Consider the following 13,618-nt stretch of genomic DNA (forward strand, 5'->3'; position numbering starts at 1 on the left):
TGACGGACACTAAATATCTTGCCCAGCAACAACAGTACAACGGTGGGTAACGAGAGATTTAGAGGGAATTAAATTTGAGGCCTAGTATTTAGGCGCTGGGTCACCGGTATGGATTTAGTGACAGAATTAGACTTGGAAATACACAGTAGCGGGTGTGTGTGAAGTTATTCTGAATGACCCTATGTGCACCTTCAATATTATATACCCTTTTAGGGATAGATTTCAAATAGCTCTGATATAGCAGAAACCACTAAATTATGAAATTGCTAAATTGGGAATTGTACTTCAACCCAGAACAAAAAATGTGCTTTGACGGACACTAAATATCTTGCCCAGCAACAACAGTACAGCGGTGGGTAACGAGAGATTTAGAGGGAATTAAATTTGAGGCCTAGTATTTAGGCGCTGGGTCACCGGTATGGATTTAGTGACAGAATTAGACTTGGAAATGCACAGAAGCGTGTGTGTGAAGTTATTCTGAATGACCCAATGTGCACCTTCAATATTATATACCCTTTTTGGGATAGATTTCAAATAGCTCTGATATAGCAGGAACCACTAAATTATGAAATTGCTAAATTGGGAATTGTACTTCAACCCAGAACAAAAAATGTGCTTTGACGGGCACTAAATAACTTTCCCAGCTACAACAGGACAACGGTAACGAGAGATTTAGAGGGATTTAAATTTGAGGCCTAGTATTTAGGCGCTGGGTGACAGGTATGGGTTTAGTGACAGAATTAGACTTGGAAATACACAGTAGCGGGTGTGTGTGAAGTTATTCTGAATGACCCTATGTGCACCTTCAATATTATATACCCTTTTAGGGATAGATTTCAAATAGCTCTGATATAGCAGAAACCACTAAATTATGAAATTGCTAAATTGGGAATTGTACTTCAACCCAGAACAAAAAATGTGCTTTGACGGACACTAAATATCTTGCCCAGCAACAACAGTACACCGGTGGGTAACGAGAGATTTAGAGGGAATTAAATTTGAGGCCTAGTATTTAGGCGCTGGGTCACCGGTATGGATTTAGTGACAGAATTAGACTTGGAAATACACAGTAGCGGGTGTGTGTGAAGTTATTCTGAATGACCCTATGTGCACCTTCAATATTATATACCCTTTTTGGGATAGATTTCAAATAGCTCTGATATAGCAGGAACCACTAAATTATGAAATTGCTAAATTGGGAATTGTACTTCAACCCAGAACAAAAAATGTGCTTTGACGGGCACTAAATAACTTTCCCAGCTACAACAGGACAACGGTAACGAGAGATTTAGAGGGATTTAAATTTGAGGCCTAGTATTTAGGCGCTGGGTGACAGGTATGGGTTTAGTGACAGAATTAGACTTGGAAATACACAGTAGCGGGTGTGTGTGAAGTTATTCTGAATGACCCTATGTGCACCTTCAATATTATATACCCTTTTTGGGATAGATTTCAAATAGCTCTGATATAGCAGAAACCACTAAATTATGAAATTGCTAAATTGGGAATTGTACTTCAACCCAGAACAAAAAATGTGCTTTGACGGACACTAAATATCTTGCCCAGCAACAACAGTACAGCGGTGGGTAACGAGAGATTTAGAGGGAATTAAATTTGAGGCCTAGTATTTAGGCGCTGGGTCACCGGTATGGATTTAGTGACAGAATTAGACTTGGAAATACACAGTAGCGGGTGTGTGTGAAGTTACTCTGAATGACCCTATGTGCACCTTCAATATTATATACCCTTTTTGGGATAGATTTCAAAGAGCTCTGATATAGCAGGAACCACTAAATTATGAAATTGCTAAATTGGGAATTGTATTTCAACCCAGAACAAGAAATGTGCTTGAACGGACACTAAATAACTCGCCCAGCTACAGCACTAGGGACAGATTTAGCTGGATATAAATTTGAGGCCTAGTATTTAGGCGCTGGGTGACCGGTATGGATTTAGTGACAGAATTAGACTGGGATATGGCCAAAAAATGAACAGACTATTGCTGGTTAAATGCACTTGGTGTGACAGCTTCACCCTGATGTAGGCTTTAGCCAAAAAACAACCACACCATTGAGGGTTAAATGCACTTGGTGACAGGCGCAGCTTGCCCCTGATTTTGTATATGGCCAAAAAATGAACAGACTATTGCTGGTTAAATGCACTTGGTGTGACAGCTTCACCCTGATGTAGGCTTTAGCCAAAAAACAACCACACCATTGAGGGTTAAATGCACTTGGTGACAGGCGCAGCTTGCCCCTGATTTTGTATATGGCCAAAAAATGAACAGACTATTGCTGGTTAAATGCACTTGGTGTCACAGCTTCACCCTGATGTAGGCTTTAGCCAAAAAACAACCACACCATTGAGGGTTAAATGCACTTGGTCGCAGCTTGTGCTGGCGCACCACAAGACACAAAATGGCCGCCGATCACCCCAGAAAAATGAGACTGACAAACGGTCTGTGCAGCCTAAAAACAGTGAGCAATTGAGGATCAGCAGCTCAATGATCCACAGCTGCAGATCGATCAGTTAATCAAGTCCTTTGGAGGAGTTAATCTGCCTAATCTCGCCCTACTGTCGCAGCCGCAACCTCTCCCTACGCTAATCAGAGCAGAGTGACGGGCGGCGCTATGTGACTCCAGCTTAAATAGAGGCTGGGTCACATGGTGCTCTGGCCAATCACAGCCATGCCAATAGTAGGCATGGCTGTGATGGCCTCTTGGGGCAAGTAGTATGACGCTTGTTGATTGGCTGCTTTGCAGCCTTTCAAAAAGCGCCAAGAAAGCGTCACAAAAGCGCGAAGAAAGCGACGAACACCGAACCCGAACCCGGACTTTTACGAAAATGTCCGGGTTCGGGTCCGTGTCACGGACACCCCAAAATTCGGTACGAACCCGAACTATACAGTTCGAGTTCGCTCATCCCTAGTCAGAAGCTGTCACTGTGGTGTGCAATGTGAATTGTTGTCTGTTGTGCATTGTTACCCACAGTGACAACAGTCTGACACTGACAGTACAATCCATAAAGGTGATGTGAACCCACCCTTAGGCCCCTTTCACACTTGCGTTGTCCGGATCCGGCATAGAGTTCCGTCGTCGGGGCTCTATGCCGGAAGAATCCTGATCAGGATTATACCCATGCATTCTGAATGGAGAGAAATCAGTTCAGGATGCATCAGGATGTCTTCCGTTCCGGAACGGAACGTTTTTTGGCTGGAGAAAATACCGCAGCATGCAGTACTTTTTGCTCCGGCCAAAAATCCTGAAGACTTGCCGCAAGGCCGGATCCGGAATTAATGCCCATTGAAAGGCATTGATCCGGATCCGGCCTTAAGCTAAACGTCGTTTCGGCGCATTGCCGGATACGACGTTTAGCTTTTTCTCAATGGTTACCATGGATGCCGGGACGCTAAAGTCCTGGCAGCCATGGTAAAGTGCAGCGGGGAGCGGCATACTTACCATCCGTGCGGCTCCCGGGGCGCTCCAGAATGACGTCAGGGCGCCCCAGGCGCATGGATGACGTGATCGCATGTACACATCATCCATGCGCATGGGGCGCTCTGACGTCACTCTGGAGCGCCCCGGGAGCCGTGCGGACTGTAAGTATACCGCTCCCCACTACTACTATGGCAACCGGGACTTTAATAGCGTCCTGGCTGCCATAGTAACACTGAACGCATTTTGAAGACGGATCCGTCTTCAAATGCTTTCAGTACACTTGCGTTTTTCCGGATCCGGCGTGTACCTCCGGCAAGTGGAGTACACGCCGGATCCGGACAACGCAAGTGTGAAAGGGCCCTTAGTTATATTGCTACTGAATGAGATGCCTTTAACATATATATCTCCTGAGAAGCCAATTTGATTCTAAAGGGTTAATTTAATTCAACCTGTAATCTAAACTCTTGTGTCATCTGTCACTTCTCCTGTCCCTTAATCTTATCACTGCTGCAACAAAAGCAGCCCCAGCCTCAGTGTAAGGCTACTTTCACACTAGCGTTCATGGGTCCGTTCGTGAGCTCCGTTTGAAGGGGCTCACGAGCGGACCCGAACGCTTCCGTCCAGCCCTGATGCAGTCTGAATGGAGCTGCATCAGTCTGGCGGCGTTCAGCCTCCGCTCCGCTCACCTCCGCACGGACAGGCGGACAGCTGAACGCTGCTTGCAGCATTCAGCTGTCCGCCTGGCCGTGCGGAGGCGAGCGGATCCGTTCAGACTTACAATGTAAGTCAATGGGAACGGATCCGCTTGAAGAGGTCACCATATGGCTCAATCTTTAAGCGGATCCGTCCCCCATTGACTTTACATTGAAAGTCTGAACGGATCCGCTCAGGCATCTTGCGCACTTAGAAATTTTTCTAAGTTATTAATGCAGACGGATCCGTACTGAACGGAGCCTCCGTCTGCATTAATATGATCGGATCCGTTCAGAACGGATCCGATCAAGCGCAAGTGTGAAAGTAGCCTTACCTGTTCTACCCTCTGACTCACTGCTCTTTTAACTCAATGAATCGAATGAGTCACAAACTAAGTCGGATCTTTAGATTCTTTTAACTTGTGACTCATTCGATTCCTTTCTATTCTTAGACTCCCTGCACTTGTGTGACTCAGACGACTCCATTCAGAGAGCTGCTGGTGTGCTTTGCTTGCCTTGCCCCCTCAGCTCTGGTCGGTGATTGGTTGGTTGGCGGGGATGGGTGGGGCTGGCAGAAGCCAGCTTCCACTCTGAGATCATATTACGCTCCTCCCCGTCCCTCCCTCAGGCTTCGGCTCCCTGCGTCCCTGCTGCCAGCAGCGTGAGGTGAGAGAGAGACTGTGACTGAGCTGAGCTGAACTCGGATCAGTCAAGTGAATGCTGCTGGCAGGGGGGGGGGGCGCATTTTAGTTGGGGGGGCACATGGGGGGGGCCAGCATGATGTTGGGGGGGCCGTGGCCCCCTCTGGCCCCCCCCTGGCGACGCCACTGGCCGTGAATGAGGGACTTTGGCATGAGCGCAGGTCTCGCAGGCTGCCACAAAACCCTCAACCGACTTACGAAGCGCCGGCCACCAGAATCTCCGAGCGATGAGATCCACTGTGGCTCCACCCCCTCGGGTGCCCAGCAAGGACAATATCGTGGTGCTCCTTAAAAACCGTGTGTCTTAAAGCGAGAGGCACAAACAACCTTCCAGGAGGACAAAGATCAGGAGCCTCTGCCTCCAATTCAGGATAAAGAGCAGAGACCACCACACCTTCAGCCAAAATGGGACCCGGGTCTTCAAAGTTCCCCCCTCCCGGAAAACAACGTGACAGAGCATCCGCCTTCACATTCTTAACCCCAGGGCGGAACGTGACAACAAAATTAAACCTTGAAAAGAACAAAGACCATCTGGCCTGTCTCGGGTTCAGACGCTTGGCTGACTCCAAGTAGGCCAGATTCTTATGGTCGGTAAACACGGTAATAGGGTGTCTGGCTCCCTCTAGCCAATGGCGCCATTCCTCTAAAGCTAACTTGATGGCCAACAACTCCCTATCTCCCACATCGTAATTTCTCTCTGCGGAGGAGAGTTTCTTCGAGAAAAAGGCACACGGTCGCCATTTGGCAGGAGAGGGACCCTGAGACAAGACCGCACCCACACCCACCTCAGAAGCGTCCACCTCAACTATGAAGGGCAGAGAGATATCAGGTTGTACCAAGATGGGAGCGGAAGCAAAACTCTCCTTGATACTAGAAAAGGCCTTACGCGCCTCTACCAACCAGGAGGAAAAATCTACCCCCTTTCTAGTCATATCAGTGAGTGGTTTAACAACAGAGGAATAATTCAAAATAAACTTCCTGTAATAATTGGCAAAACCCAAAAAACGCATCAGCGCCTTCTGATTCTCAGGAAGCTCCCACTCAAGCACAGCGCGGACCTTCTCGGGGTCCATGCGAAAACCAGAAGCGGAGAGAAGAAACCCCAGAAATTTAATTTCTGGAACCGCAAACACACATTTTCCCAGTTTAGCGTACAATTTATTCTCCCGCAGGATGAGCAAGACCTGACGTAGGTGGTCCTTATGAGTTTTGAAATCAGGAGAAAAAAATCAAAATGTCACCTAGATACACTAGTACAATTTTCCCCATTAAATGATAAAAAATGCTGTTCACAAAATGCTGAAAGATGGCTGGAGCATTCATCAAACCAAAAGGCATAACCAAATTCTCAAAATGGCCCTCAGTGGTATTGAAGGCCGTCTTCCATTTGTCTCCTTCTCTGACCCTGACCAGGTTGTATGCCCCTCTTAGATCCAACTTGGAAAAAACTTTAGCCCCAACAACCTGGTTAAACAGGTCCGGGATCAGAGGAAGCGGATAAGGGTCACGAATTGTGATACTGTTCAGCTCCCTGAAATCCAGACATGGTCTTAAAGAACCATCTTTTTTCTTAACAAAGAAAAAAACAGCGGCAACAGGTGACTTCGAGGGTCGTATGTGTCCCTTTCCCAGGCTCTCAGAGATATAAGCACGCATAGCGACCCTTTCAGTTTGGGAGAGATTGTATAAACGAGATTTAGGCAGCTTGGCGCCTGAGATGAGATTAATAGGGCAGTCGTACTCCCTGTGAGGGGGCAACTTCTGAACACCACTCTCAGAAAACACATCCGAAAATTCAGAGAGAAAAGATGATACAGTTTTAGTAGAAAGCTCTGAAACAGATGTCGTGAGGCAATTCTCTCTGCAAAAGTCACTCCAACCATTTATTTGCCTCTCTTGCCAATCAATGGTGGGGTTATGTTTAGTAAGCCAGGGTAGCCCCAACACTAGAGGAGTAGGCAACCCGCTTAGGACAAAACATGACACATCCTCAACATGAGTATCACTCACAATCAAATGGATATTGTGAACTATGCCCTTTAACGATTTCTGAGAAAGTGGAGCGGAATCAATAGCAAAAAAAGGTATATCCTTTCCCAAAGTGCCTACCTGGAAACCATGTGTTATAGCAAATTGATTATTAATGAGATTGACAGCTGCTCCACTATCTACAAAAATCTCACAAAAAATATTCTTGCTCTCTAGCGCCACCCTGGCAGGTAGGACAAAACGGGAACTGCAAGCAAACGGAAAACCTTCAATTTTCGCATCAACCTTGCTAATGGTAACAGATGGAACGTTTTTAGAGGATTTTTTTCTTTTTGTTTCTTTATTACTCTCAAAAAACTGCCTGAATCTCCTAGAGGGACAAACATTTGCCAAATGATTTATACTTCCACAACAGAAACAAACCCTCCTCTGAGAGCTGAATCCTCTATTGTCAGAGGCAAGCAAACCCCGATGCATGGGCTCCTGCTCAGAGGGGATTGAGAAAGACTGAGACCCCTGTGCACTGTCCTTGGACTGAGTATGACAGGAAGGAGTGATCTCTCCTCTCTCTCTAAGACGCCTGTCAATACGAACGGCCCGAGACATGGCAGAGTCCAAGGAGGTAGGTCTCTCATGAAAGGCAAATGCATCTTTCAATCCCTCTGAAAGACCATGGCAAAATTGACTTCGGAGTGCAGCATCATTCCAACCAGTATCAGCTGCCCATCTCCGAAATTCTGAACAGTGTATCTCTGCGGACTGTTTACCCTGGCATAAAAGACGTAGTCTAGACTCAGCCAGAGCAATACGATCCGGATCATCATATATCTGACCCAGGGCTAAAAAAAATTCATCCACTGAACAGAGGGGCCGTGCACCCACCGGCAGCGAAAAGGCCCAAGACTGAGCGTTATCCCTGAGCAGCGAGATGATGATCCCCACCCTCCGCTCATCACCAGAGGAATAGGGAAGTAGGCGAAAATGGAGTTTGCAAGCCTCTCTAAAACTAACAAAATTCTCACTACCCCCGGAGAACGTATCCGGAAGCGAGATCTTAGGCTCAGAACAAACTCCATGAACGCAAGCTGAACCGGTCACCTGAAACTGAGATACAGTTTTACGGAGATCTGCTACCTCCAATGAAAGACCCTGCATGTGTTCAGTCAAAAGTGAAACTGGATCCATGCTTGAGACGGTTTTGGAGGTTTATAATGTCACAGATGGTGTAACAGAAAACAAGAAGTTACAAATAAGGATCCGATTGGCTTGATCCGAAACTAAGGAACAAAAGGGTGACCCCTATTTAAGCCCTGAAACTCTCCCTGTCTTCTCAGCCCATGCAAAGATCTCTATGATAGAAAATTGCATGCCCTCGTGCCTCGACTGTATGACACCTGAACACCCTATAATAGTGAGGGGACACGACCACCGGCTCCCTTCACTTAATATGGAGGGAGTCAGGGTCACCAAGGATCAAGCAAACAGGAAAACACAAATCAATGAACAGACTTATCTGTAGAAGCCTCAGTTGTAGCATCCAGCATGTACACACTCCAGGAAGTTGTATAAACCGCAAAGTGATGCAGTATGGGAGGGGATTTAAAGGGATGCAATCAGTGCAACTAGATGACAGGTGAGAGAGAGAAACGAGATGACAAAACGAAAGCAAAACAAAAGAACCTCAAGCAGGAGGTTCTAAAGAACGTCTGTCAGAGCTTCTCAGATGTCTGGCGGTGACAACTGGGCCTGGTAGCGATTACTACCTCTGCACCCCCTATAGCTGCACCCCTGGATCCATGTGCTTTCTGCATCAATATGTCCATTCCGCAACAGAACGTTATATTCTTGGCCGCAAAATGCGGTCCACGGATGCTTTGAAGTCAGTTGGTCTGCAAAAAAAATTGATGCCACACTGCGGACCACAAAATACGGTGGTGTGCATAAGGCATTATGTTGTATATATTGCTGAGGACAGTGATTGGCTGCGCCCGTCATGTGCTGTATACCTGCACGTCACTGCCGTGGTATGTAACATCAGGGGCGGGAGGACCAGACCAGAGAAAGGGCGCCGGAGAAAGAAGTGGGTATACCACCATATTTTATTTTACAGTGTTCTGTGGCTTGTCTGAGATTATTCATAATCCCAGACAACCCCTTTAAAGGTTCCTGAAAATCAAAGATGAGGAGAAAATCCTCAATGAAATTTGTTTCAGCCTCTAATTCTGATTGCACATCCAGATGTTCAGTGAGGAGGATTAGCTCGTGAACACGGAGCAATCCAAGATCTGCTAAGGTAGCGTGTCCTAGATTATTTTACAGCATCAGCCAGCCTGCAGTGGAGAGTATACAGGGTATGTCATCCAGGCACTGATCAAAGATGGACGAAATATCTCAGGACTCATGGGAGGGACACATCAAACACTTATACATTGTCCTGACACTGAGATTTACACATTGGGGGGTCATTTATTAAAACCAAATACGCTTATATTAGGCATATTTTTGGAGCAGATTGCGGCGCAAAGGTCCTTTGCACTGCAATCTGCAACTTTTCCCCACTCACGGCAGGTCTACAAAAGTGGGCGGGGAAAGGGGACGGACCACTAGGCCCGTCTCATTTAACATTTTCTTCACCTGTTTTAGGCTCCATTTACACGTCTGCGGTGTGTTGCGGATCCGCAACACACCCGCCCGGCACACCTATAGAAATGCCTATTCTTGTCCGCAAGCTGTGGACAAGAATAGGACATGTTCTATCTTTTGCGGAGCTGCGGACCTGAAGATCGGGGCCGCGCTCCGCAAATGCGGATGCTGACAGCACACTGTGTGTTGTCCGCATCAATTCCGTCCCCTTAGAAAATGAATGGGTCCGCACCAGTTCCGCAAAATTGCGGAACAAATGCGGACGTGTGAATGGAGCCTAAGGCGTAGAAAATGGTCTAAATGTAAGACAGCTAGGAAGCTGGCTTACATTTAGAAGTGGCGGAGGATCCACAGAAGTTATGGAGAGGCTGGCACCTCTACATAACTGCGGTGGATCTACCGCCAGTGCAGGGCCTTATTAAGACCGGTGTTTAAAACGCCAGTCTTAATAAATGTGCCCCATTGTGTCTGACCTACACAAACACCAAAGATGTCCAAGTGTTTAATACTGGTGACCTTCCCTCAGGATAGCTCATCAGTGTCTGACTGGTGGGGTTCCGACTCCTGGCACCTCCATCGATCCGCTGTTTGAAGATGCGGCAACCTCTTCCTAGGTCAGTGATGTCACATACATCATGTTCATCGGTCACATGGCCTTATGTGCAGTTCAGTCCTATTCAAGTGAATGAAGCTGAGCTGCAATACAAAGCACAACCACTATACAATGTATGGTGCTGTGCTTGGTAAGCAAACAGCTGATCGGTGGGGATCCCAGGAGTGAGACCCCCACTGATCAAATACTGATGACCTCTCCTGAGAATAGGTCATCAGTATTAAACACTCGGACACTGCCTTTCTCTTCTGAATTTAAGCCCTAAAGGAATTTTCTTATGCCACTTATTCTGAAAAAGGGGTCAGGGATCCCCTCTTCTTTCATTAGGTAGAAGTATAAAGATGTCCTATTTTCTGCAGCTCATTGGTGTAGACTAGACTGGAACAAGGGGCAGCAGAGGGTGGTGGATACAATGACAGATGTCAGCAGTATTGTACTGCTGAAGACTAAAGCCCTCCATTCACATTAGAGCAATGGTCAGTAACCGCTGGCACGCCAGCTTTTGTGAAACTACAATTCCCAGCATGCACACTTGCTCAGCTGTTCGAGTGAATAGAGCATGCTGGAAGTTGTAGTTTAACAATGACTGGAGTGTCGGTGGTTGCTGACCCCTGCTATAGAGTATTGTCAGGATAAATCACTGTTTTCAGCTAGACTGTCTGACAATCTAATGTGTATAGGGATTTCCCTGATGTTGTCAGGGGAGAGAAAAGAATCGTGAGCCTTGAATTTCAACACCTGATCCTTTTGTTTTCCAGAGAGATAAGTCACTGCCAGAGGAGTCCTGAGGAGGCTTTCTCCTTTCTTCCTATTAAAAACACATATTTGCTCAGCCAAAAGGGTGGGTATGTGTACGAGGGTGTCAGGAACGAGCATTTGGCCAATAGCTATTAAAAGTGTATAGGCACCTCTAGATAAGGCAGGATAGAAACACTGTACATACCTGTACACACAGAGGCAGACTGGGGACTTACACTGACGAGCAAAAGGGTAACAATGTTTTAAACTTTAGACTTTCAGGCTCCATATCTCACCATCTACCACAGCTTCGGACATAAGGCTACCATCATTTTATAGACAATCATCTTGGCTATCCCATACATAAACTGGATTTGCAACTATTTAGCATATGATTAGTTATGCAGATTCTTGCTATGTAACTGCATTGTTACTGTTTTACTGGTGGAACAATCTTTTTCTTCTTGTATACTACAAATTACAACCTGTTCTCACATTCCCTAATAGCTCAGTGTGTTATTTGGTTGATTCCCAAAGAAAAAGGTCACTGGTTTGAATCCAGGAGCAGCCATGAAGAAGATTTCCCAAGAAAAGAGAAACAGCATCATCCAGCTCATCGATAGCGGTATCTCGGCCAAGAAAATTGCCAAACTGCATCATGTGAGCGCCATGACAGAATACGAAATTAAATCCGTCCATCCATACCAAAAGGTGGACAATATCAGAGTCATGCAAAATATCGGAGTCAACAAGTCGGCTAATCACAAGGTCTATCAGTTCTCACGTGACAAACACGGCAGTGGAGGTGGATCGTGTGCTTCATAATAGGGAGATCACAGACATCCATGTCGAGTTTGCAAAAAAGTACTAACAGTGGACAGTAAAAGATTGGAGCGAAGAGACAAAATTCAGTAGACTGGGCTCTGATGGGTGCAAATGGTACTGGAAGAAACAAGGGAAAAGAGGGCTAACAGATTGAGAAATTGAAGGAACTGTCAAGTTTGGATACTTCACCAGGATTGATGGTGGTCTCAATGCTGAGCTATATGCGAGTCCCCTACAAGAAGAGTTACACTCGCGTACTATGAATAGGACAATGACCTGAAGCATATGATTGGTGAAGAATTGGTTCAATGACAATGAGATAGAGTTGCTGGATTGGCCCCCATAGTCCCCAGACCTGAACCCAATTGAACAGTTGAAGAAAAAGCTGTATTTATACCCATGTGAGTTGACCAGTATGCACCAAAATTGGGAACATGTAGAAGGGACCTGGGACCTCGGTCGAGACATTGCTTGAAAGTGTATTTACAAAAATAATAAAAATAAAAATTTAGAATTTTAAGAGCAAAACAGTAACAATGCAGTTATACAACAACAATCTGCATAACTAATCATATGCTAAAAAGTTGCAAGTCTAATTTATGTATGAGATAGCCAAGATGAAAAATTGCAGGAGGGTGATACAGTTGAGTTCAGGAGGCACCTTCTTGTGTTCTCTACATCTACTAACCTACCAAAACCTGATATCTCCCTCTCAGTGTATGGCACCATCATCATGCCTAGGAAGCATGCCTGCTGTCCTGACTTTATGTTTGACACTGATCTTTCCTTCACCCCCTATATTCAAACTCTCGCCCGCTTATGTCGCTTGCTCCTGAAAAATATTTCTAGAATCCGCTCCCTTCTCACTATGGAAACAACAACAACTCTCATTGCTGCCCTGATCCATTCCTGCCTCGATTACTGTAACTCATTACTTATCGGTCTTCCCCTCACCAAACTCTCCCCTCTCTAATCTATCCTTAATGCAGCAGCCAGGGTCACCTATCTGTCTAACCGCTACTCCGATGCCTCCGTGCTGTGCCAGTCATTACACTGGTTGCCTATACAGTATAGAATCCAATTTAAACTTCCTGTCCTCACCCACAAAGCTCTCCATAGTGCTGCACCCCCTCCGCCTACATCTCTTCCCTCTTTTCTACCGTCCTACCCGTGCTCTACACTCTGCAAACGATTTACAACTGACATTCACCATAATCTGAACCTCTCATTCCCGCTCCAAGATTTCTCCTGAGCTGCACCATTTTTCTGGAATGTCCTACCCCAAGCAATTAGGTTAAATCACAATATACACAGTTTTAGGGGCTCCCTAAAAGCACACTTTTTTAGGGTGGCCTATCACATCCCCTGATCTAACCCCTCTCCATATATAGCCCATTTATCATCATTTCCTGAACCTGATCCTCCACCAAACTCTCCACCACATCCATGCACTCAGAAGCACTACAGATATCAGCTGGTGACTGGCTCATGTAGCTTTATATCTGCTCCCCTATTTTCCCAAGATGGCTGGACCATTGTACAAAACAAGTACTTTTACCTTTTGTGTCACCCCCTATCTCCTCATAGATTGTAAGCACGACCCTCATTCCTCTTTTAATTATTGACTTGTCTATTGCTGTGCTACTATGAACCCCTGAATTGTAATGCGTTATAATACAAATAATGATTATTTTTATTATCATCATCATTTATTTTTTACCCTTTAATGACCAGGCCTGAAAATACACAGTTTTGTGATTTAGCATCCATAGTGGTTTAAAGTACCTAACTTTTTTATTTGTTGGACTACCAAAATAATTTTTTCAAATTTTTTTAATGTGATATCTAGGGATTTTAATTTATATTTTTTGGGGAGAATTTTTTTTTGTTTTGTTTTAGTGGGAAAAACTGCAAAAAAAAATGAAAAAGTCAATTTTTAGAGCTCCTTAGGGTACTTTAACACTAGCGTTTTCTTTTCCG

This window comes from Bufo gargarizans, chromosome 4 (genome assembly GCF_014858855.1).
Source record: "Bufo gargarizans isolate SCDJY-AF-19 chromosome 4, ASM1485885v1, whole genome shotgun sequence".
NCBI classification, from domain to species: domain Eukaryota; kingdom Metazoa; phylum Chordata; class Amphibia; order Anura; family Bufonidae; genus Bufo; species Bufo gargarizans.